Below are 25,803 nucleotides of genomic sequence, written 5' to 3'. Positions count from 1 at the left end.
ACTATCTACAGGGTAATAATACTTAGCTCTAATAGCCCTCAAACTGCTTTATAGTCATTAATTAGTCCTCAGAACACCCCATGGAAGAATTTACTCCATTTTACTGAGGGGAAACAGAGGCAGAGCATGCAGGTGAAATTGCCTCAGAGGAACTCTGCCATAACTGGGATTAGGGACTCAGGAGCCCCTGACTAGCCATCTTGTGGCCAGGCCGTAAAGCGCATACCTGTTCAGCCTGAGGATTCAGAAAAAAGGACATTTTATATATATCCTGCATAACAGATGAATATTCATTACTTTAATTAAATAAGTAGTGATAAATGTGCTGATTACCCAAACTTAACACTGACCCAGGCTGTGACATTATCTGATTATAATATGACCATGCAAATCATTGTTGCTACCATGGTTATATAATTGCAACAAATCTTATACAAAATGTATCAAGTAAGGTGTCAATAGAAAGGGTATGATTTGCTAGTTATGCTTTTGCTATCTGTATGCATGTACCATTTTGGTATTTGAAGTTATGATTGTTTGCTCTATACCTGTATTTCAAAATGTTTGCTCCTGGGTAGCGCCCACAAGGTAGTTAGCCAGCACATCTCGGAGAGACTATTCAAATTGAGTAGCCCATCAAAAGAACATTTAACTCACAATGGAAGATGCTCACCTACCCTGAATTGACTTTCCTGGGAACTTGCTGTTTGAGGTAGAGGTAATGGCTTCTACTGTGACTAAGCGGAATCATGCATGGACCTTGCCCATGTGACTCCAAACACCATCTTGTCACCTGTGAATTTCCATGAGCTGTGCTGAGAGCTTTGTTTGAAACTTCTTGTTCGCCAGTATGATGAGACAGTTTACTTTTGTTGCTGGTTTGGTATATCTTATGGGGGATTAACCACCAGTTTTGGTGTGTATCTGCCCTATTTTTCAGCAGTTTGTCCTGAATTTGGCATTCTCACTTGTGACCCACGAGGCATGGTTACACAGGCTCCAGCATGGAATGAGGTTTGGGAACATAAGAACTGTTATGCTCCCAGCTGCCTCTGGAATTGCCCTGGTCTGGTTGGCCTTCGTCCAGAAGCGGCTTCCTGAGGCTCTGGGTTTTGTTGCTCCTTCTCGTGCACCAGGAGGAGGGCTGGGGTTAGGTTGCTAGATCCTGGTACCGGCTGCTGCTTACCCTGGACTGGGACTGCAATTAAACTGCTACCTATCATCAACTGAGGATGCTCTGGCCAGGCTGCTGGACCCTAGCTCGGGAGTCTGGCTCTTGCTGCTCCGTTTCCCTTATATGCCTGGCTGGGGGGCACTCTGTCTGTGGTCCTGCCTGCCACTATGGCCAGAGAGCGATGGTTGAAGCTCTAGGCTATATATCTATGGTTAACGTCCTCAATCTGAAAGGCTCCAGCCTAGTATAGCCCTAATCATCAAGAAATATCTTCGAGCGTCTCCTCAGATCTCCAAATCTGGAGGTTTAAGCTCCAGGGCAGGGGCTGCACAGAATGCAGCTGAAAGTGGGATGCTCCCAACCACAAAAGGAGACCTTGCAGGTTTGTACCCTCCTCTCAGTTGCACAGCTGCATTCACCAGAGTCATGGGTGAAGAGCATTCACTGATAATCTACCCCTCTGGGGAATGGGCTCTCTACCTGCACGAGGGCAGCACAGGCCGTGTTAAATGCCTTACAGCAACAGTAAATCCCAATACTAGGGTCTCTTTTCACCCTGCCCAGATTCTAGCTGTGCCAGAGGAGCTGGTGACAGAGCTTGCAAGATGCGGGAGGGTTTATCAAAACAACAAGCCCTTTAAAATTAATTCTAGAACAACAGAAATCAAACTACCTCACATGCTTTCTTTACAGAATGCGTAGCACCAGCTGCAATCAGGAGACTCCCCTTTGATCTCCCAACCTTTGGCCATTCAGTGCAGAGTGAAATTTTTCACAGACCTGAGCGACGTAGCTAAATCAACACAGATTTTAGGTCTAAACCAGACCTTACATTATTTTATACCTCTCCCACTAGGGCTGAGGACCACAGAGCCACCTTAATCTGAAACAACTGCCGAGCCCATTTGTCAAGCCAAGTCCTGAACATCAAACCATCACAAGTAAAAAGAATAGCCTTTTCAACGCTAGATATTCAGGCTGATGGTATGAATCTCTAGGGCCAGACATCTCTTTGGAAAGTCTATTTCCCCAGTGACAGCGTATAATGACATATATTGACCTGTCTTCCACCTCAGATATATTAGACTCTGGAGGGCATAAATCTTAATATATGAGCAAAATCGATTCAAGCTTATTACAACACGTACATATTGACTTTGTTTTAGTAGTTGGCCAAAGTTTCTTCAGAACAGTCCCATGATCTGATTAACAGAAAAGTTACAAGGCAGGCGGTTATACCTAGCTTAACCAAATTAGCTGGAAAAGAGTGTTTCTCTCGCCCCTGCCGTAAGGATGTTAGACAACAATACACAGCGTAGTATAAGCACACATACTGCTACTATATATCAAGACAAACAAATGGCAAGCATAGATTAACTAGGTCTGAAGTTACAGTACTTCTGTGCAGATTCACATATAAGTGCCGTTAGCAGTAAGTACGGTTTTGGTTACTGACGGCCAGATCCTCAGCTGGTGCAAATCAGCACAGGCCTAGTGAAATTAATGGAACTATGTCAATTTACACCAGGTAAAGATCTGGCCCTGAGAGTTCCCCTGACTCAGAGACTGAGCATTAAGTTATTTATGTATGTATAACAGAACCTAGTGGTGAAGCTAAGCCTATTGTCTTTAAACACCAAATACTGGGAAACTTTATGCCGTGCATTAACCTGTTCTGTGGAGCATTCTGCCTGCAAAGACAACCTCCCACTCTGCTCTTTACTGTATCCTTACATGGTTTAGGACAGTAAGACTGGGATTCCTAATTGTCAGGCTCATTTTACACTGTGGACAGCATTACTGTATTTAAACCCACAATGACATGTTTGCGTTTTCATGCCAACATGATCATACAAAAAGTCACATTAGTAATTTTCCCTAATGAGGGGAAAATTTAAAGCTAAAATGCAGCACTCTTGTTCTTCATTTCACTGTTTTGTTGCAGCAAAATATTCTGTAAATTGACCCTAATTGCCAGGACATTGTGCATACCTTAAGTATGAAGAAGGAAATAGGCTTCTTTTAAGCTGAGGGTGGTATGTATGTGCACTTTTATTCACATTTTCCTTGTACAGCTCAGTATGTTTCAATACGATTGTTCTGTTCATTCAAGGAACAATCTCAGACACCTTCTGTAGCTGATTTTACATCAGTTAATTCCACAGCATATGAAACACAGATTGTGCAGCATAATGCACAAAATATTCACCTTGTATTGCAAAAGTAATGAGTTCAAATCCTGAAGAAGATGCAAATATATTAATATTGCTTCCCATGTTTCTTTTCCTCTCAGGATAAATCGCATCAACTAGGTTTTAACATTGAAGTTATCTGTACCATCAAAAAGTGCTCTGTAATTAGGGTCACATTTTACCCACAAAACTACATTGTTAAGTGCATCTTAGAAACAGAAATGAGAGTTTTAAAATACATATATAATTGAATGTGCAAAATTCCAGCTACAGTTTGATGAATACTTCTGACAACCTGACTCTTAGCATTTACAAATGCTACACTCTGTTGTTCTGTGACTTTAAAAAAAAAATCAATGGATTTTCTATGACAGACCCGTGGATGTAAAACCCTGACAAAAATATGTTAACAGGCTAAAATTACAAGATAGTAGTAGCCAAATTCCTCCAAAGCAAAATTGCCATCAGTTGAAAAACTAAAACAAATTAACAAGGAGGAGGTAACCACAGATTCCAGACCGAACAGAAGATCAGTGAAAAATCCTTTCCAACACGAAAGTTAATGTAAAAACAAACAGATCAAACAAAATCAGTGGCATGTAAACTTGGTAACTGAAGGCAAACAGGAGAATTGGAATCATATACACACTTATCTGGCACAGAGATGGTTAAGTGGATAAGGGCATAATTTGGATGGACATGAAAAATTGAAAGACAGACAAATTCGGAACTGATGTCAGGCAACGCATTTTAATTGCGGAACTGTCTGCCAGATGTTCACACAGCACTGCGGTCATTCAGAGACCGACCAAAGGGCATCCTGGGGGCACAGGGTATTAGGATGGCAACAAGTTTCCATAGGACGAGTTACCCTTTTCCATTTATTTCCACCACTGCTGTCCTGTTCTAAAAGAGCCCATGTAAACTGTGTTGTGCCAGAAATAAAAGACAAGTCCTATCGCTTGGGGTCTCCAACATAAGTAGGATCAACTAGAGGCATTCAGAATAAACTGCCTCTGTAGAGCCCGAGGTCACCTTGTCAGTATCAATCTTCTCATCCTGATGCACATTAGGAGCTACTGCACTGCCCTCTTTATATCCTATGACTGGGAATTGACCTCTGACATTAGTGAATACAATATGGTCATTTAAGGATGTGGTAATTATTGGTAACTGCACTAACCAAGTTAGTAGCCAGCATATAGGGCTCTGGTACTTTGGTTTGCATTGCCACCTGGTCTTTATTTTAAAAGACTAATTCTTATTTCTTCACTGTGTTCCTTGTTCAAGATTATGTTCATATCTGATCCTTATTTTTCACTATACTGGACTCCAATAACAATGTACACCTTCTATACAGTTCTTTTCATCCGAGAATCTCCAAGCACTTTACAAACTTCAATTACGCCCTGTAAATACTCATGTATTACAGGTGGACACAAACGTCTTCAGCTCAGTTTCCTCACAAGATCACAAAAGCAAGTCTCCTTCCCAGTCCCTAAGACTGAATCATAGACAGTCTATCAACCAACACTGTTCAAATGCAAAGGGAAAAGACGCCCTAACAGCTTTCTCCTCTTCCAAGTGGAAGGTAGTGCTGATAGGAAGAGAAGGTATCAACACATAACCAAGTGTTAAGTGTATGTTAGAGGTGCTCCTCTGTGCCAGCTGCAAACTAGGGTATTTAGGACCAGATTTTCAAAGGCATTAGTTACCTAAAGATGCAGACAGGTGCCTAATGGCATTTTCAAAAGCAAATTTAAAATCCATGGGCATCAGATACCTACATGCTTTGAAAATCCCACTTGACCCCTATTGGCATCTTTAAGCACCTAAATACCTTTGAAAATCAAACTCATAGCCCTTTAGCTTAAGCTGAAGAAGCTCATACACTAGGTCTGGAGGTTGCAGGTTGAACCCTCCCTAGAAATATCCAAGACCCTGGTCTTTATATATATAAGAACATAAGAATGGCCATACTGGGTCAGACCAAAGGTCCATCCAGCCCAGTATCTTGTCTACTGACAATGGCCAATGCCAGGTGCCCCAGAAGGAGTGAACCTAACAGGTAATGATCAGTGATCTCTCTCCTGCCATCCATCTCCACCCTCTGAAAAAACAGAGCCTAGGGACACCATTCCTTACCCATCCTGGCTGATAGCCAATAATGGACTTAACCTCCATGAATTTATCCCGTTCTCTTTTAAACCCTGTTATAGTCCTAGCCTTCACAACCTCCTCAGGCAAGGAGTTCCACAGGTTGACCGTGCGCTGAGTGAAGAATTTCCTTTTATTTGTTTTAAACCTGCTACCCATTAATTTCATTTGGTGGCCCCTAGTTCTTACACATACATCCTGCTTAACATAAGAGACACGGGGCTTGTCTACATGGAAGCTTGCATTAGTTTAATTAAACTAGTTTAGTCAAATCAGTGCAAACCTCTGTATGGAGGACCCACATATATTGGTTTAAAACTAGTAATTTATAGGTCGGTTTGTTAGGATTCGCTTTTTATTGATAAAGGTCAGTAAATGTCAATTTCACAGTACACACACAAACCCATGGAAAAAAATATTTCCATCGATAACAGAAATTTGCAGACAGGCAAAATGAGAAAAATGCTGCTTGAAAACAGAGTTTGATGTAAGGGTATTTACTTTATATATTTTGATATTCAACTTTGATCATTTGTGTTTTAACAGTAATAAAGCTTTAACTTTTTGAATTTCAATGTCTGCTGTCATTTTCATAATTATTGTCTGACACCCCCCCACACACACACACCCTTCACATAGTTTAAATTTTTACAGGGCTGTCACACAAACAAATAAAAATGCATCTAACTCGTAATTTTGTGCAACTGTGAACATTTAAATTGATAAAAATAGAAAAATGCTTAAAAATAAACACTGATATTAGCCATCGAAATTATTCAATCATCAAAATTGAATTCTGCCTAGCCTATTTATAGGCAAATGCCAAACTCATAATCCAGATTTAAATCCATCCACAGACAGTTGCACTGATGTAACTAAACTGGTTTAAAATCACCCCTTTCGTAAAACCAGTGCAACTTTGTATGTAGATCTAAGTCCATTTCTTGCTTCAGGAATGTCAAATGTCAAAAAAAAAAAAAAAAAAAAGATATGGTGTGTTGTTCTAGCCATGTTGGTCCCAGGACATTAAGAGACAAGGTGGGTGAGGTAATATATTTTATTGGGCCAATTTCTGGCACCAGATCTTGCCCAAACAACAGATGCAAAATCTCTAGAAGTAACTCCACTGGTACGATGATCAACACTCCCACACAGCACACCTTGCAAGACCCATGGGTCCTACACAGCCTATCACAACATGTGGTATACCACAACCAGTGCACTAAATGCCCAACAACAACTACAAAACCAGACAATCACTACACTCTTGAATAAACTCTCACAGAAAAATGATAAAACACAAAAACACCGTATTACCTGTGGCTGAACACTCAAGCGATCACACTATATCTGATCTCTCGATCCTCAACCTCAAAGAAAACCTGCGTAACACCTTCAAAAGACGAGCCTGGGAGCTGAAATTCATAACTTTGCTGGACACTCAAAAAATCCTGGACTGAATAGAGAAACAGGATGTATGGTTTATTACAACGATCTATCACCCACTGACCCTACACACTAGTTTTCCCTCTTCCCTGACTGGAAAGGTGTTAACGGGCTACTTCACCTTGAGAGGTCACTCAAAATGTGTGTTTACTTATGCTAAACAATCTGTTCCACTTTGCATGTAGCTGTGACACTTGGAATACATTTGCCAGACCTGAAGATGATCTCTGTGTGAGCTAGAAAGCTTGTCTCTCTCATCAACTAAAGTTGATTCACTGAAAGATATTACCTGCACCCAGCTTGTCTCTCTAAATATTTGTATACATTGGCACTTTGTCAGCAAAACTTGTTGTTCAGGGGTGTTAAAAAAAACAAAACCAAAAAAAACGACACACACCCCGAACGACAAAAGTTTTACCAATGAAAAGCACCAGTGAGAACAGCGCTTTGTCGGCAGAAGCACTCTCCTGCCGACAAAGCCACTTCCGCTCATGTGGGATGGAAGTTTTTTGTTGGCAGGAGATGTCTCTCCTGCCAACAAACAGCAGCTACACTGCATGCCTTTTAGCGGCACAGCTGTGTTGCTAAAAGCCTCGTAGTGTAGCCATAGCCTAAAACAAAAGACAGTGAAGTGAGCAGAAAGAAAAAGGATGTCCCATCCTCTGGTAGTTCTTTACAAGCGGCTCCTTACCACCACACCTCCACCCACACACACACACCTTAAAAATAACAGTCCAAAATGTGAAAACACAAACACAATACCAGCAAGACGTTGTGTTTTTCAAGATTCTCCTAGAAACAATCAGTTTCCCGACACTTTCTGTAGCAGGTAAACCTGACTCAGGTTAAAACCAATGGACCTTATAGCAAAGCACATTCTTCTCTGGTCAAAAAAGCAACCAAGCTAGTGAAATGGAAAAACAATTCAGAATAATGCAAGAATGGCCATACTGGGTCAGAACAATGGTCCATCTAGCCCAGTATTCTGCCTTCCAACAGTGGCCAATGGCAGATGCTTCCAAGGGAATGAACAGAACAGGGCAATTTATCAAGTGAGCCGTCTTCTGTTGTCCAGTCCCAGCTTCTGGTAGTCAGAGGTTTGGGGACACCCAGAGCACGGGGTTGTGTCCCTGACCATCTTGGCTATTAGCCATTGATGGACCTATCATCCATGAATGTATCTAATTCTTTTTTGAACCCAGTTACACTTTTAGCCATTGCTATATCACCTAGCAACAAGTTCCACAGGTTGACTATGCACTCCGTGAAAAAGCACTTCCTTATGTTTGTTTTAAACTATTAATTTCATTGGGTGACCCCTGGTTCTTGTATTATGTGAAGGGGTAAATAATACTTCTTTATTCACTTTCTCCACACCATTCATGATTTTATAGGCCTGGATCATATTCCCCGCACACACCCCCCAGTCAATTCACTATTACTGTACTCTGGATTATATGGTCCTATTGATTGTTAATTGCCTTCCCAGCAAAAGAGTGCTCAGAATGTATTCTATCCTTCAGTAAGACACCAGAATACACTGTGTCATGCCACATTTGCTCCTGACATCAATGCACATACAAATGAATAAATACATGAATCTGAATGACCTGTCACTGATAGGACAAGAAAGAGAACTGCTGATGCACTGATTTCCTATCCTTGTCACTGTGCAGGATTGTCATGTCAGTCCAACCAAGTATGCGGTCAGCTTTCCCAGTGAATGGGTTCTCAGGAAATGCACTCAATACCTGCTTGTGTGCTGTAAGTAAGGCCCTACAAAGGGCTTCACATACCCAGGCTGGTATTGCATGTTGTGCACGTTCTCTGTTAAAAACATATGCCACTGCGTACCCTTCAAGTATGTCGAGCTGGTCACAAGAATTTAATTCATAGCACATTTTCTCTGTAACTCCTCAAAATGGTTCACTGATGAGGTGTATGGTATCGACCAGGCCTTCTGACAGAAAGGAATACTAGAAGATTAGACTATGACTATGCATTCGGGTTGTACACTCTTTACAAGGAATACAAAAAGCTTTGTAAGAACAGAAACCGCGTTCGCTGACTGAGTCTTAGCCCTGAAATGCCACCTGCTGATCCTTTTTGGAACTGCCAGGTGTCCTCCCCAGTCACAGAAAAGCCAGGGTGCACATACTTCCTGGTACAGCAGTTTCTCCTGATCTGAATTCAGCCCTATTGATTTACTAGGCAAGATATATAACACGATCAGTTTAGAGACGAGTTTTTGTAAAAAGAAAAAAAAAATCAATAGCCGCTTGGGCTATAAAGGGACCTTGGAATTGATTTGAAGATACGTTGGGCCTACGCCCAAAGCAAAGAGCCCAGCCAAGTGAAATCTAATGCTTTTAGAGTTCATTTAAAGATGACCCCGAATGAAATTTTCAATCATGAAGATCTAATCCACTCCAGATTATTTATAAATACTGCTAGGGAAAGAACCTCGACACAAAAATCCTTCTGAAGTTTTGGAGATCAGCTTCATAACTTTTTAAATCAAGCCTTGTATTTCTCTCCATGCTTGTTCACCATTTTTTTATAAAAAAAACCCACACACCTTAGATTGTCATTTTCTATTAACTCAGAGAGAATCAATAAATGATGAAAGGTTCCTTGGCAACTCACAAATGCTTTCCTTTCCTTGACACTGTCTAATCCACTGAGATTTTCGCCCCAACACCTCGATATTTCCAGTATAATTCCTGATCCCTTTTTTTAAACAACTTTTGACCTTCACCCAATGCAGATGTGAAATAGTGTTGCAAGTTCAAGAGCACAAACTCCCGCCTTTAGATTAGACGTCTAAGACATAGCGCTGTGTTTCCAAGGTGCACTGAACAAAGGGCAAACACTGTGTGTGGGTTAGATAATGCTATATGTGAATTCACAGTTCATAAGCACTGAGCTGCAGCTTTCTAAAACTAGGTTCTATTCCTTCTGCCCATAATGTGGGAGAAGCACACCGGTGAAAGACAAGGGATAGGGGAAGAGTAATTGCCCACAGTGAAGGACTGGCCATAAGTATATAGATGCTCAAAGCGAAGACAGAAAGTGATGCATCCTTCATCCTTCTTCCCATTTTGCTCTGAGCCCACTCAGTATCCTGTCCTCCTTCTAAAGGATGCCTCAGTTTCTGCTCAGTTGTGTGCAGGAGCTCCACAGTGGAGAACAGCCGTTCAGGACTGGTTTATTGATGACAGATCACAATGGATCAAATGCTAACTGAGATGACACCTGATGTGTAAAGGCCTGAGCAGCAAACTATTTAGCCTATGCTATGCCTAAGGGCAGAATGGCTGGATGAAAGCCTTTTCCTGCTGACTGGCTAAAATCAAAATATTTTCCAGGATGAACAATTTATTTGGTAAAATAATCAGAGCCCATCTGAAAACCCATGTTGGAGCTGGGTTGGGCTGTGCGGACTTGGTATTAAAACAGCCATGTAGCAAGGACATCAACATGAGGGGGAGGCGTGTCAAATTAATGACAAGAGGGGCAGTTGTCCTAGCCTTCAAAAATTCACATACATCATGAAAAATGCCATCTCAGTCAGCAGCTTTTTTTTTAAACTTTATTTTTATGCAAGAAGAAAAAATGATATTTATGTGATTGTTCAATATAACATTGAAAATATTCAAGCATTCCAAAAATTCAAAGATTCAAAAACAGAAAAAGTATGGATCTTAACACAAAAAGTGCTATGTAACAAAGACAGTCATGAAACCAAAGTTGTAGTCTTCTTAATAACGATATCTGAATTCCTCCACAAAGACATCCAGGTTCAGTTCTGAAGTCAAGTCACTTTCATATGACATGAGAATTAGGTTTCTCTTCCTTTCCTGGATCATTCTCATCCAGTGGTGTGATAAAATTCTTTTCAAACAAGAAAAGGAATGCTCACAAGCTGCAGTTGATGCTCCAAACAACAACACCACTATAGACATATCAAAAATACGTAATAAAGCCTCCTTTAATTCGTTGGCAGGACCTAGAACTTCTTTAAATTCTTTGCAATTTCTCTCATCTCTCAGTTTAAATACAGCCCTTTCAACTTTCACTTTCTCAATATCTAATCCAAGCAATTCAATCAAAGCACACAGTGATTCCAATTTCATGAAGTCTGGAGAAGCAGTGGAATAGATTATTGACAAGTATTTGTATAACTTGGAGTTCTTCTCAGAAAATCGCCTTTGCAATTCACCACTGGTTTCATCAATCAATTCCTGACAAGTCTGTTCACCACTGATGCTCATTTACATTTTGGAATCCTGCTAAATCCTCAGTGACTATGGTATCTTGAAATTCTGGGGGAATATCTTGGTTCTTTTGGTGGCACATGTTAATGTTAGGCTTCGTCACATGCATCTTGCAAAACAGGATGCTTGGATGAAATCTCTGAGAAAATATCTTCAGAGTCTCTTTTGTTGCAAAAAGAAAAGGAGGACTTGTGGCACCTTAGAGACTAACCAATTTATTAGAGCATAAGCTTTCGTGAGCTACAGCTCACTTCCTCAGATGCATATCGTGGAAACTGCAGCAGGCTTTATATATACACAGAGAATATGAAACAATACCTATTCCCACCCCACTGTCCTGCTGGTAATAGCTTATCTAAAGTGATTTCCAGCACAAATCCAGGTTTTCTCACCCTCCACCCCCCCACACAAATTCACTCTCCTGCTGGTGATAGCCCATCCAAAGTGACAACTCTTTACACAATGTGCATGACAATCAAGCTGGGCTATTTCCTGCATAAATCCAGGTTCTCACATCCCCCCCACCCCCATACACACACAAACTCACTCTCCTGCTGGTAATAGCTCATCCAAACTGACCACTCTTCAAGTTAAAATCCAAGTTAAACCAGAACATCTGGGGGGGGGGGGGTAGGAAAAAACAAGAGGAAACAGGCTACCTTGCATAATGACTTAGCCACTCCAAGTCTCTATTTAAGCCTAAATTAATAGTATCCAATTTGCAAATGAATTCCAATTCAGCAGTTTCTCGCTGGAGTCTGGATTTGAAGTTTTTTTGTTTTAAGATAGCGACCTTCATGTCTGTGATCGCGTGACCAGAGAGATTGAAGTGTTCTCCGACTGGTTTATGAATGTTACAATTCTTGACATCTGATTTGTGTCCATTTATTCTTTTACGTAGAGACTGTCCAGTTTGACCAATGTACATGGCAGAGGGGCATTGCTGGCACATGATGGCATATATCACATTGGTGGATGTGCAGGTGAACGAGCCTCTGATAGTGTGGCTGATGTTATTAGGCCCTGTGATGGTGTCCCCTGAATAGATATGTGGGCACAGTTGGCAACGGGCTTTGTTGCAAGGATAAGTTCCTGGGTTAGTGGTTCTGTTGTGTGGTATGTGGTTGTTGGTGAGTATTTGCTTCAGGTTGCGGGGCTGTCTGTAGGCAAGGACTGGCCTGTCTCCCAAGATTTGTGAGAGTGTTGGGTCATCCTTTAGGATAGGTTGTAGATCCTTAATAATGCGTTGGAGGGGTTTTAGTTGGGGGCTGAAGGTGACGGCTAGTGGCGTTCTGTTATTTTCTTTGTTAGGCCTGTCCTGTAGTAGGTAACTTCTGGGAACTCTTCTGGCTCTATCAATCTGTTTCTTTACTTCTGCAGGTGGGTATTGTAGTTGTAAGAAAGCTTGACAGAGATCTTGTAGGTGTTTGTCTCTGTCTGAGGGGTTGGAGCAAATGCGGTTGTATCGCAGAGCTTGGCTGTAGACGATGGATCGTGTGGTGTGGTCAGGGTGAAAGCTGGAGGCATGCAGGTAGGAATAGCGGTCAGTAGGTTTCCGGTATAGGGTGGTGTTTATGTGACCATTGTTTATTAGCACTGTAGTGTCCAGGAAGTGGATCTCTTGTGTGGACTGGACCAGGCTGAGGTTGGTGGTGGGATGGAAATTGTTGAAATCATGGTGGAATTCCTCAAGGGCTTCTTTTCCATGGGTCCAGATGATGAAGATGTCATCAATATAGCGCAAGTAGAGTAGGGGCTTTAGGGGACGAGAGCTGAGGAAGCGTTGTTCTAAATCAGCCATAAAAATGTTGGCATACTGTGGGGCCATGCGGGTACCCATAGCAGTGCCGCTGATCTGAAGGTATACATTGTCCCCAAATGTGAAGTAGTTATGGGTAAGGACAAAGTCACAAAGTTCAGCCACCAGGTTAGCCGTGACATTATCGGGGATAGTGTTCTTGACGGCTTGTAGTCCATCTTTGTGTGGAATGTTGGTGTAGAGGGCTTCTACATCCATAGTGGCCAGGATGGTGTTATCAGGAAGATCACCGATGGATTGTAGTTTCCTCAGGAAGTCAGTGGTGTCTCGAAGGTAGCTGGGAGTGCTGGTAGCGTAGGGCCTGAGGAGGGAGTCTACATAGCCAGACAATCCTGCTGTCAGGGTGCCAATGCCTGAGATGATGGGGCGCCCAGGATTGATTGATAGAGCCAGAAGAGTTCCCAGAAGTTACCTACTACAGGACAGGCCTAACAAAGAAAATAACAGAACGCCACTAGCCGTCACCTTCAGCCCCCAACTAAAACCCCTCCAACGCATTATTAAGGATCTACAACCTATCCTAAAGGATGACCCAACACTCTCACAAATCTTGGGAGACAGGCCAGTCCTTGCCTACAGACAGCCCCGCAACCTGAAGCAAATACTCACCAACAACCACATACCACACAACAGAACCACTAACCCAGGAACTTATCCTTGCAACAAAGCCCGTTGCCAACTGTGCCCACATATCTATTCAGGGGACACCATCACAGGGCCTAATAACATCAGCCACACTATCAGAGGCTCGTTCACCTGCACATCCACCAATGTGATATATGCCATCATGTGCCAGCAATGCCCCTCTGCCATGTACATTGGTCAAACTGGACAGTCTCTACGTAAAAGAATAAATGGACACAAATCAGATGTCAAGAATTGTAACATTCATAAACCAGTCGGAGAACACTTCAATCTCTCTGGTCACGCGATCACAGACATGAAGGTCGCTATCTTAAAACAAAAAAACTTCAAATCCAGACTCCAGTGAGAAACTGCTGAATTGGAATTCATTTGCAAATTGGATACTATTAATTTAGGCTTAAATAGAGACTTGGAGTGGCTAAGTCATTATGCAAGGTAGCCTGTTTCCTCTTGTTTTTTCCTACCCCCCCCCCCCCAGATGTTCTGGTTTAACTTGGATTTTAACTTGAAGAGTGGTCAGTTTGGATGAGCTATTACCAGCAGGAGAGTGAGTTTGTGTGTGTATGGGGGTGGGGGGGATGTGAGAACCTGGATTTATGCAGGAAATAGCCCAGCTTGATTGTCATGCACATTGTGTAAAGAGTTGTCACTTTGGATGGGCTATCACCAGCAGGAGAGTGAATTTGTGTGGGGGGGTGGAGGGTGAGAAAACCTGGATTTGTGCTGGAAATCACTTTAGATAAGCTATTACCAGCAGGACAGTGGGGTGGGAATAGGTATTGTTTCATATTCTCTGTGTATATATAAAGCCTGCTGCAGTTTCCACGATATGCATCTGAGGAAGTGAGCTGTAGCTCACGAAAGCTTATGCTCTAATAAATTGGTTAGTCTCTAAGGTGCCACAAGTCCTCCTTTTCTTTTTGCGAATACAGACTAACACGGCTGCTACTCTGAAACCTGTCTTTTGTTGCAGTTTTTCACAGGCAACAGTAATCAATTCAACTCCTTTAGCAAGGTGCATTAATTCCTTTTGAAGGTAACTGTTCACAGGAGCAAAAACTCTCACTCTCAAACTCAGAAAAGAACAAGAATTTGGATGATTCCGCAACTTCCAACAGCCCTCTTGCTTCTATATTCACAGCATTCGAAATTTAGTAAAAGCATCACACCCCTAACCTAAACAGTTATAGTGGTACAAAAACAGTGCATAGACCAGGCCTGAGATTTCGTTACAAAAACCGCTCCCAGCTTTTTCCACTGCAAGCAGCTTTCACAACAGTACCGCATGTGCTGCTGCCTAGTTGACCCACTATGGAAAAAACAGGATCTAGGCAAACAAGAGCAGCAGCAAAGATGCCCAGTTCACCTCCCTGAGGTGATTTCACAATTTAGGCTATATCTATACTTTAAATGCTACAGCAGCACTTATTACAACAGAAGAGTTTTTCCCATCGTCATAGGTAATCCACCTTCCCGAGAGACAGTAGCTAGGTCGATACAGGAATTCTTCAGGCTTAAGGGCTGTCTACACTGGGGTTAGGTCAGTTTAACTAGATGTCTCAGGAGTGTGGATTTTTTACAATGTAACTTTTCAGTGTAGCCCAGCCCTTAATTAGGGCCATTTAAGCATGAAGGCTGTGTCTACACTATGAAAATTATGCCACTACCCAAAGGGGTTTTTCCATCCAAGTAGGAAAATCACCTCCCTGAGCGATAGTAGCTACACCAACAGAAGCATTCTTCTGTCCACATAGTTGCGTCTACATTGGAGGTTAGGACTCAGCATTGCTATGTTAGTCAGGGGTATGGTTTTTTCACACCCCTGACACATCTAGGTCAGCTAAGCCTAAGCCCTGGTCTACACTACGAGTTTAGATCGAATTTAGCAGTGTTCGATCGATTTAACCTTGTACCCATCCACACAATGAAGCCATTTTTGTCGACTTAATGGGCTCTTAAAATCAATTTCTGTACTCCTCACCGACAAGGCGATTAGTGCTTAAATCGACATCACAGGGTCGAATTTGGGGTAGTGTGGATGCAATTCGATGGTATTGACCTCAGGGAGCTATCCCAGAGTACTCCATTGTGACTGCTTTGGACAGCACTCTCAACTCGGATGCACTGGCCAGGTAGACAGGAAAAGCCCTGCAAACTTTTGAATTTAATTTCCTGTTTGGCCAGCGTGGCAAGCTGATCAGCACAGGTGACTGTGCAGATCTCATCAGCAGAGGTGACCATGATGGAGTCCCAGAGTCGCGAAAGAGCTCCAGCATGGACCGAACAGGAGGTACTGGATCTGATCGCTGTATGGGGAGAAGAATCCGTGCTATCAGAACTCTGTTCCAAAAGACGAAATGCCAAAATATTTGAAAAAATCTCCAAGGGCACGAAGGACAGAGGCTATAACAGGGACCCGCAGCAGTGCTGCATGAAACTTAAGGAGCTCAGGCAAGCCTACCAAAAAACCAAAGAGGTAAACACCCACTCAGGGTCAGACCCCCAGACATGCCACTTTTATGATGAGTTGCATGCAATTCTAGGGGGTGCCCCTATAACTACCCCACCCCTGTTCGTGGACTCCTGCAAGGGAGTCTCAAGCAACAGGGATGAGGATTTTGGGGAAGAGAAAGACGAGGAGGAGGAGGTGGTGGTTGAAGATAGTGCACACCAGCAAGCGGAGAAACCGTTCTCACTGACAGCCAGAAACTGTTGATCACCCTGGAGACAGTACCCTCCCAACCCAGGCTCCCAGACCTTGAAGGCAGAGAAGGCACCTCTGGTGAGTATACCTTTGTAAATATAATACACGGTTTAAAACCAAGGGTGTTTAATGGTTAATTTGTCCTGATGACTTGGGATGCATCCGCGGCCAGTACAGCTACTGGAAAAGTCTGTTAATGTGTCTGGGGACGGAGCAGGACATCTCCATGCAGCTCTCCTGGAGGTACTCCCAAAGCCTTTTCAAAAGGTTTCTCAGGTGGGCAGCCTTATTGTGTCCTCCATGGTAGGACACTTTACCATGCCAGGCCAGTAGCACATAGTCTGGAATCATTGCATAAGAAAGCATGGCAGCATTTGCTGGCATTCAAGCAACATCCGTTCTTTATCTCTTGTGTTATCCTCAGGACAGTGATATCATTCATAGTCACCTGGTTGAAATAGGGGAATTTTATTAAGGGGACATTCAGAGGTGGCCGTTCCTGCTGGGCTGTTTGCCTGTGGCTGAAAAGAAATCATCCCCACTGTTAGCCACACGTTAGGGGGAGGGGTGAAGTGCTCATCCCAGAGAATTGGGAACGGGGGGGGTTCGTTGGGTTTGTGCTGCCCGTTAACCCAAAAACATCAGCCCCTCCTTTTGAAAGGCCAATATGTCTTTTTAAATACAGGAGGGATGCATGGGAGAATAGATGGCTGGAGCAACAGGAGAGGTGGCAGCAGCATGAGAGGAAGCAGGATGCAATGCTGAAGCTACTGGAGGATCAAACGGATATGCTCCGGAGTATGGTTGAGGTGCAGAAAAGGCACAGACCGCCACTGCAGACCCTGTGTAATCAACCGCCCTCCTCCCCAAGTTCCATAGCCTCCTCATCCAGACGCCCAAGAACGCAGGGGGGAGGGGCGCTCCGGGCACCCAGCCACTCCACCCCAGAGGACTGCCCAAGCAACAGACAGCTGGCATTCAAGATGTTTTGAAGTGCAGTGTGGCCTTGTCCTTCCCTCCTCCCCCACCCCACCCCTCCCAGGCTACCTTGGCAGTTATCCCCCTATTTGTGTGACAAATTAATAAAGAATGCATGAATTTGAAACAATGACTTTATTGCCTCTGCAAGTGGTGATCGAAGGTGGGAGGGGAGGGCAGGGTGGTTGGTTTAGAGGGAAGTAGAGTGAACCAAGGGCAAGGAGAAACAAACAGAACTGTCACACCATAGCCTGGCCAGCCATGAAACTGGTTTTCAAAAGCTTCTCTGATTCTCAGCGCGCCCTGCTGTGCTCTTCTAACCGCCCTGGTGTCTGGCTGCACGTAATCAGCGGCCAGGCAATTTGCCTCAACCTCCCACCCTGCCATAAATATCTCCCCCCTACTCTCACAGATATTGTGGAGCACACAGCAAGCAGCAATAACAATGGGAATATTGGTTTCACTGAGGTCTGACCAAGTCAGTAAACTGCGCAAGCGTGCTTTTAAACGTCCAAATGCACATTCTACCACCATTCTGCGCTTGTTCAGCCTATAGTTGAACAGCTCCTGACTACTGTCCAGGGTGCCTGTGTTTGACTTCATGAGCCAGGGCATTAACGGGTAGGCTGGGTCCCCAAAGATAACTATAGGCATTTCAGCAACCCCAACGGTTATTTTCTGGTCTGGAAAGTAAGTCCCTTGCTGCAGCTCTTCAGACAGACCAGAGTTCCTGAAGATGCGAGCGCCATGTACCTTTCCCAGCCATCCCACGTTGATGTTGGTGAAACGTCCCTTGTGATCCACCAGTGCTTGAAGCACCATTGAAAAGTACCCCTTGCGGTTTATGTACTGGCTGCCTTGGTGCTCCAGTCCCAAGATAGGGATATGCATTCCGTCTATCACCCCACCACATTTAGGGAATCCCATTGCAGCAAAGCCATCCACTATGACCTGCACATTTCCCAGAATCACTACCCTTGATAGCAGGAGCTCAGTGATTGCGTTGGCTACTTGGATCACAGCAGCCCCCACAGTAGATTTGCCCACTCCAAATTGATTCCCAACTGACCGGTAGCTGTCTGGAGTTGCAAGCTTCCAGAGGGCTATCGCCACTCGCTTGTGAACTGTGAGGGCTGCTCTCATCTTGGTATTCTTGTACTTCAGGGCAGGGAAAAGCAAGTCACAAAGTTCCATGAAATGCATGCAAAAGTTTCGCAACCACTGGGAATCATCCCAGACCTGCAACAACATGTCTGTGCTTGTTTCGCGGGCCCAGAATTGGTGTTCCACGGCATGAATCTGCCCCATGATGTCCAACTACACCAGTATAGTTAAAACTATACACCATGATGTCCAAATTGCCAGGGCCCGTGCTTTGAGAGAAGTCCGTGTCCATGTCCTCATCACTCTCTTCACCGCACTGCCTTCACCTCCTCGCCTGCTTTTGCAGGTTCTGGTTCTGCACATACTGCATAATAATGTGCGAGGTGTTTACAATGCTCATAACTGCTGAGGTGATCTGAGCGGGCTCCATACTTGCAGTGGTAAGCCGTGGTCTGCAGGAGAGCAGAGCTGTAGGGGAAGCGGTGGTTGGACAACCAGTTTTGCAGACCTACTGCACCATCTGCTGCCAGGACACAAGAGCTGAGCAGGCTGCATGCTTGCCATGGTATAGCGAGACAAGAGCAGGAGAGCAAAGTTGCGGCGGATGACCATGGTGATATCAAGGACCTGCGAGACCACCAGGAGAGCAGAGTGGCAGCGGAAGCGGTGGTAGGAAGATGGGTTTTTCCAACCTACTGCACTGTCTGTTGCCAGAGCAGGAGAGCAGTGTGGCAGTGGAAGCAGTTGTTCGATGACGAAGGTTAGCAGTCCTACTGCACCATCTGCTGAAAGCAGTATGGCGCCCGCATGGAAAAAGGGCGCAAAACAATTGTCTGCCATTGCTTTCACGGAGGGAGAGGCGACTGACATCATGTACCCAAAAGAAAGCAATCAGGCATTTTCTTTTGCCTTTCCCCCTTGTAATATTGCCTTATACCAGTATAACTTATTCCCCTCCCACTACGAGAATAAGCCTCCACAGTGGGAGGGACTATACCATTTTAACTACACCAGTATAGTTAAAGCTATACAACTTGTGTGTGTAGACATGGTCTTAGTCCATGTTTTAAGTAGCAATCTGTTTCAAAGGGCCTGTCATAAATATAAAGGGAAGGGTAAACCCCTTTGAAATCCCTCCTGGCCAGGGGAAAGCTCCTCTCTCCTGTAAAGGGTTAAGAAGCTAAAGGTAACCTCGCTGGCACCTGACCAAAATGACCAATGAGGAGACAAGATACTTTCAAAAGCTGGGAGGAGGGAGAGAAACAAAGGGTCTGTGTCTGTCTGTATGCTGCTCTTGCCAGGGACAGAACAGGAATGGAGTCTTAGAACTTTTAGTAAGTAATCTAGCTAGGTATGTGTTAGATTATGATTTCTTTAAGTGGCTGAGAAAGAATTGTGCTGAATAGAATAACTATTTCTGTCTGTGTATCTTTTTTGTAACTTAAGGTTTTGCCTAGAGGGGTTCTCTATGTTTTTGAATCTAATTACCCTGTAAGATATCTACCATCCTGATTTTACAGGGGGGACTTCTTTATTTCTATTTACTTCTATTTTTATTAAAAGTCTTCTTGTAAAAAACTGAATGCTTTTTCATTGTTCTCAGATCCAAGGGTTTGGGTCTGTGGTCACCTATGCAAATTGGTGAGGCTTTTTATCCAACATTTCCCAGGAAAGGGGGGGTGCAAGTGTTGGGAGGATTGTTCATTGTTCTTAAGATCCAAGGGTCTGGGTCTGTAGTCACCTAGGCAAATTGGTGAGGCTTTTTACCAAACCTTGTCCAGGAAGTGGGGTGCAAGGTTTTGGGAAGTAACTGGGGGGAAAGACGCGTCCAAACAGCTCTTCCCCAGTAACCAGTATTAGTTTGGTGGTGGTAGCGGCCAGTCCAAGGACAACGGGGGGAATATTTTGTACCTTGGGGAAGTTTTGACCTAAGCTGGTAAAGATAAGCTTAGGAGGGTTTTTTCATGCAGGTCCCCACATCTATACCCTAGAGTTCAGAGTGGGGGAGGAACCTTGACAGGGCCCTAGCCTCTCTCTAGAGTCTGACCATGGAACTCTAGGATGTGTCTATGCTGCAAGTGAAGGTACAGACCTACATACCTGCACTAACTTTTATCCATGCTAGGTAAATTAAAGCAACAGGAAAGACAATATGGGCCTCTCAGAGAACCAGAGTATGCACTCGCACTGATGTCTCACACTGAAGCCCGCATGCTGTGTCTTCACTACTATTTGTACACGTGCTAGCTAGACTAACATGGGTATGCCTACCTGAGTTGCAAGCACACCTTCAATTGCAGTGTAGACGCAGTGCAAAAATGTGAACAGTTATTTGCAAATCCATGCAAAAATTGGTTCAAAATCACAAGTGTGGACAAGCCCTAGGTCTGTTGTAGTTTCAAGCACAGTTTCTAACCAAGGGCATTACAAATTGGCTCCTGGGATTAACACAGGCCGCAACAGCATTTGAACCATTTTCCAACATATTTTAAAAACATGATTTCCTGAGCAAAGAAATAATGGCCTAACAGTGCACGAGATTAGATGACCTCATACTATTAATCCATTGTGGTGGTCTTCCCCCCAACCCTCTGTCTTAAACTCTTAATTACAACTGGCACTTCTGAGCCCACTGCCTCTCCATGAAATCCTATGTTCCTTGCCTGCACTGGGAGTTTGTCCCATTTCGAGAAAAGACCTGTGTGTCCAGTCTCACCAGCTTTGTTTTTCCTGCAGAGTTGATTTTTAATTCAGCGAGTATCTACAAACTGAGACTGTAAACTCTTTGGGACAAAGGCCATCCTCTAGTGCACTGAGTACAATGTAGCTCTGAGAGGCCCTCGCCCCCACAATGCAAATGGAACACTGTGTCCATTCCTGGTCACCCCATCTCAAAAAGGATATAGTGGAACTGGAAAAGGTTCGGAGAAGGGCAATAAAGATGATCAAGGATACAGAGCAGCTTCCACAGGAGGAGAGACTGAGCTGTTCCACTAAGAAAAGAGATGACAAAGGGGGTGATATGATAGATCACTGTAAAATCATGACTGGCTTGGGAGAAGTGAATAGAGATGTGCTATTTACCCTTTTAAACAATACAAAAACTGGGGGTCACCCAATGAAAGTAATACGCAAACAAAAGGAAATACTTTTCCACACAATGCACGACTAACCTGTGGAACTCATTGCCATGGGATGTTGTGATGCCCAGAAGTACAAATGGGTTACAAAAAAAACCTGCATAAGTTCATGGAAGACAGGTCCATCACTGGCTATTAGCCACGATGGACAGGGACACAAACTCAAGCTCAGGGCAACTCTAAACCTATAACTACCAGAAGCTGGTGTAGAAGACTGGGTGGATCACTCCATAATTTCCCTGTTCAGTATACCCCCCTGAAGTTCCAGTATGGGCTCTATCAGAGACAGGATACAGGGCAAGATGGACCATGGTCTGACCCAGTATGGCAGCTCTTATAAAAAGAAACAATAATAAACCAATCTTTATTCCCCATTTAGCCAGTCTAATCTTTGAGGTGTGGGGGACGGAAAGGGAAAAAAATCAAAGCTAAAAGAGCTGGCCAGTAACTTTGAAGCTTTTAATTTTTTACATTACAGCAGTGCTGAGACCCCTCCAATCTGAGATCAAGACCCCCTTTGAGCTGAGCATTGCACAGATACTTAGGGTATGTAATTTCCAGCTCAGACATGTGCTAGCTTTGATCGAGCTAGCGTGCTACAAATCCCAGAGTGGCAGTGTGGGTGGCTCCTCGTACACTCCATATACATGTGTGGTGACGATAATGCTCAGGAGAACACACTGAATGACCAGAAAGGGGAGCAGCATTGCAAAACGGCTCTTTGAAAGAAGCCCCCAGCCCCAACAAAATGGTTATATCCAGAAGCTGCGTTGTTTCTTGGCCATCCCTCTGCACAGCCCCACAGCAGCAGCTCTGGTGCTTGATAACAAGTGTAGGCATACATGCAAAGATAAGGTTAACCAGGGGTTTTCAGCACTTTTGCCAGCTCTGCCACTGACTAGCTTGGGTTACCTTATGCAGGTCATTTAACTTTTCCATGCTTATTTCCCCTTCTGTAAACACGGCTCATTACCACCTATTAGGGTTGCTGTGAGGTATACATTATGGATGGAAGGTGCTATTCAAATGCAAAATATCTGTTCTCTGTCACATCAGACATAGGCCACTTCTGGAGGCAGGATGACTGACTCTAAGGACCAACTGTCTTACTCAATCTGGTAAATCATCTGTTCCTGGAGGCTGCTAGTGGCATGAAATTAATAAATGTGCTTAAAGTGCATTAGTATAGGAAGTGCTGATTATGATTAATATCACCAGCCATCCTTCTGTACATTTCATAGGGGTGTTATGTTGATTTAACCCTTTTCTTATAACAGCATCAGCGCTTCATTCATTGGAAATTATTTGCATAGATCCTGTTAAAAAAAAATCAGACCCACAATTTTGGTGTCTTTGCCCTACCTTTGCTGCTTTGCACAGTATTTAACACTTCTGTTTTTCAAAGAGCCTTCAACAATGCAGCTGACTCACAGCTACCCTTGCGTCTAGCCCTGCAGAAAACCGTCTCCCATACAGACAACAGTAGCCTCAAAGACGATAACTCTATTGCACCCTGAAACCCCAATACACACATACAGTGCCTCAATGAAGTGTCAATTTAAAAAGGAGCCAGGGCCATTTCACCCACCCAACTGACTTGAATAGGGAGTCTGCAGAGTCACACAGTCTTGACCTTGATGCTCAATTCAATGAGATTTTAACAACATGACAAGCTATACAATTGTGGGCCAGCTATGTCTCTGCTTAAGAGTTGGAAAATGGAACGCTGATTCATTCAACCTTTACTGCCTGTTAACAGATGTGCTGAAGGCCATGTTTTTCCATGTGGATGGAACTATCCAGCCTGCACAGATCAGCTCATCAGATTAAGTTTACGGCAGCATATTAAGGAGATGGAGGGAGGTAAGATAATGCAGCGAAATAACCTCTTTGTTATCTTGTGTGCAGCTGATTTCTGTCCCATCTTAAAAAGACAGTAAATTACTGTAACTTGAAAGTAGCTGAAAGAAGAGTACATGTGTGACCGCTACAGTTTATGGTTCTGAACACGATATTTAATATTTTAAGAATCGCTTATTCAAAATATTTGACAGTCTGGAATTGGTACAAGCGAGCTAACTGACAAGGCTAAAATGAGAGCTGTGGTGGGCAGCAGACAGAACATCTTCAGAACGGCAGCAGCGTGTAGGTTCCTAGAACACGACCAGCTCCAAACTTGAAGCCCATGTTGTTCCAGGTAGGTAGAAGGATCCAGCCTGCACTGACCATCTTATTGGACTAGGACTTTCGCTAGCATCTTAAGGGGATGGCGGGAGGTAGAGAATATAGACACAAACATACAAAGAAATAATCGGTTATCTTTTTACAAAATTAGTTAAACTGCAGGCACATTTCCCTAATTAGCCCTTATGCTTCCTCAGCATGATGAATTAGGTTTAAAATCCATCCTAGCCCACCACTTGAGAAGATTAAATGGTATATTTTAGATTTTCAGCAGTAAAAGGTTGGATCACTATCTTACTCCTTCGCAAAGACTTCTGGGACTAATGGGCATCAGTCAATCCGGAGACAAATATCCCCTTCTAGCTGAGACCATAACCCTAGAGTATTGATCAAATGTCCACATCCCTTGCACATAATAGAATTTCTCAGTGAACTAATTGTTTTCTCTCCTTTCATCTCTGTAAATGAGGTCAACGGCAAGGGCAAAGAAGAGAAAATTAGCTCTAAGTGTTCTTGGCATCAAAGCTGGCTTGCTAGGGGAGAGAGTGAGTTTTCAGCTTTCAGAGAGTATCAGATATGGTTTATAAAGCACTGTGAAGCTTTCAAAAAACTCTAACTCTGGAGTTGCCTCAGATTAATGGGGTTGCTTTAACTACTTGAGGATTTATGCTTTCTAAATCTCCTTTTATGAACCTTGGCTATACATGGACAAGCAGACAGCACTAATTCAAGCCATACCTACAATGATACCTGCCTTTCATCTAAGAATCTCAAAGTACTTTAAAAATGTTAATGAAACCTCACAAACCACATACAACAGGCAAGTATTAGGGATCGTAACTGTTCCTGGGACCTTAATTTTAACCAGTTGTCTCTTGCCTGTGTAGATAGAACCAAACTGTATTTTACCTGTGGGCTTAAGCTTGCCCATAAACAATGTTCAAACAAGGCCAACCTGTTATAATACAGTCCCCACCCCACACAAACAACAGATTAAACTGTGCAGCTAGGCTCCTAAACCAACAAGTAAAGGGGGGCACCAAGAGATGGGCAAGTACAAGAACACAGTTCCTCAAAAAGTTCCTTCCCTAACATGGTGATTGTTCTCCTAGGTCTGAACTTTTGGCCCTTTTATTTTCACCTAGCACTGCTTATTGAACAAAGGCTACTCCTTGTCTGGCAACGCTTTCAGGCAGACTGTGAGTGAATTAGAATTCGGCAGCAACCAAATTGCCTCATTGCCCCATATAGTCACATATACTCAGATGTCTGCTCAGGCCAGCTGGCAGCACACTAATAGGATGGTTGCATGTCCTTGATGAGTAAAATAATCCCTGTGTATTTCGACCCCACCTTGCAAACATTTGTACATGTGCAATAGTCCCACTGAAGACAATGGGATTGCATACACTCAGAGTTAAACATATGCCTGCATCTTTGTAGGATTGGGCATTACTTTGTTATAGGTCACCACAGTCAATTTTTCGTTGTTGTTTATAATGGTAAATAGATTGGAATTTTTGGATATTAGATATCTCACCTACAAACTGAAAATCAGAGATGCTTAGGAGGAAAAACAGAACATCGGGTCATCTCTAATCAGTTCTTATTTTTGTAACATCATATTTGATTATTAAATGTATCCCTGTTGCTCCTACCTATCTTCTTGTACTAGTTATTTAATTTTTAAAACATTTCTTCTATTTTTGTAGCATTAACATGTCTTATAGTGGTTTCTATTCTGAACAAGGAGATGCCTAATATTCTCATATCCCACAGAGGTAGCTCAAACAGAAGATTTTCCTGTAATTTCATTTATTTCCTTCCCTTACTTTCTTTTCTTGCTTGAGAAAGAGAATGAGAGTAGCTTGTAGTGACAACTACACTCTGTCAAAACTTGGATCATTCCTCCTTCTGCCTTTTCTTTCACCTGCCCCTTTCTCTTTCAACTCTACCTTCTTCTCTACACCAGGAACACCATTT

General features: G+C 43.3%; 1 protein-coding gene across 1 annotated transcript in view; it reads right to left on the bottom strand.

Annotated features, from left to right (window-relative positions):
- LOC311523237 (uncharacterized protein) overlaps positions 1-25,803 on the bottom strand; it is a gene marked incomplete at its 5' end in the record, with an annotated part of 104,328 nt that overhangs the window by 77,738 nt on the left and 787 nt on the right. The gene's annotated exons all lie outside the window — the stretch shown is intronic.

The sequence above is a fragment of the Lepidochelys olivacea genome (assembly GCF_965140295.1).
Source record: "Lepidochelys olivacea isolate rLepOli2 genome assembly, chromosome: 7".
NCBI classification, from domain to species: domain Eukaryota; kingdom Metazoa; phylum Chordata; order Testudines; family Cheloniidae; genus Lepidochelys; species Lepidochelys olivacea.
This window is presented reverse-complemented; position numbering and strand designations above follow the sequence as displayed.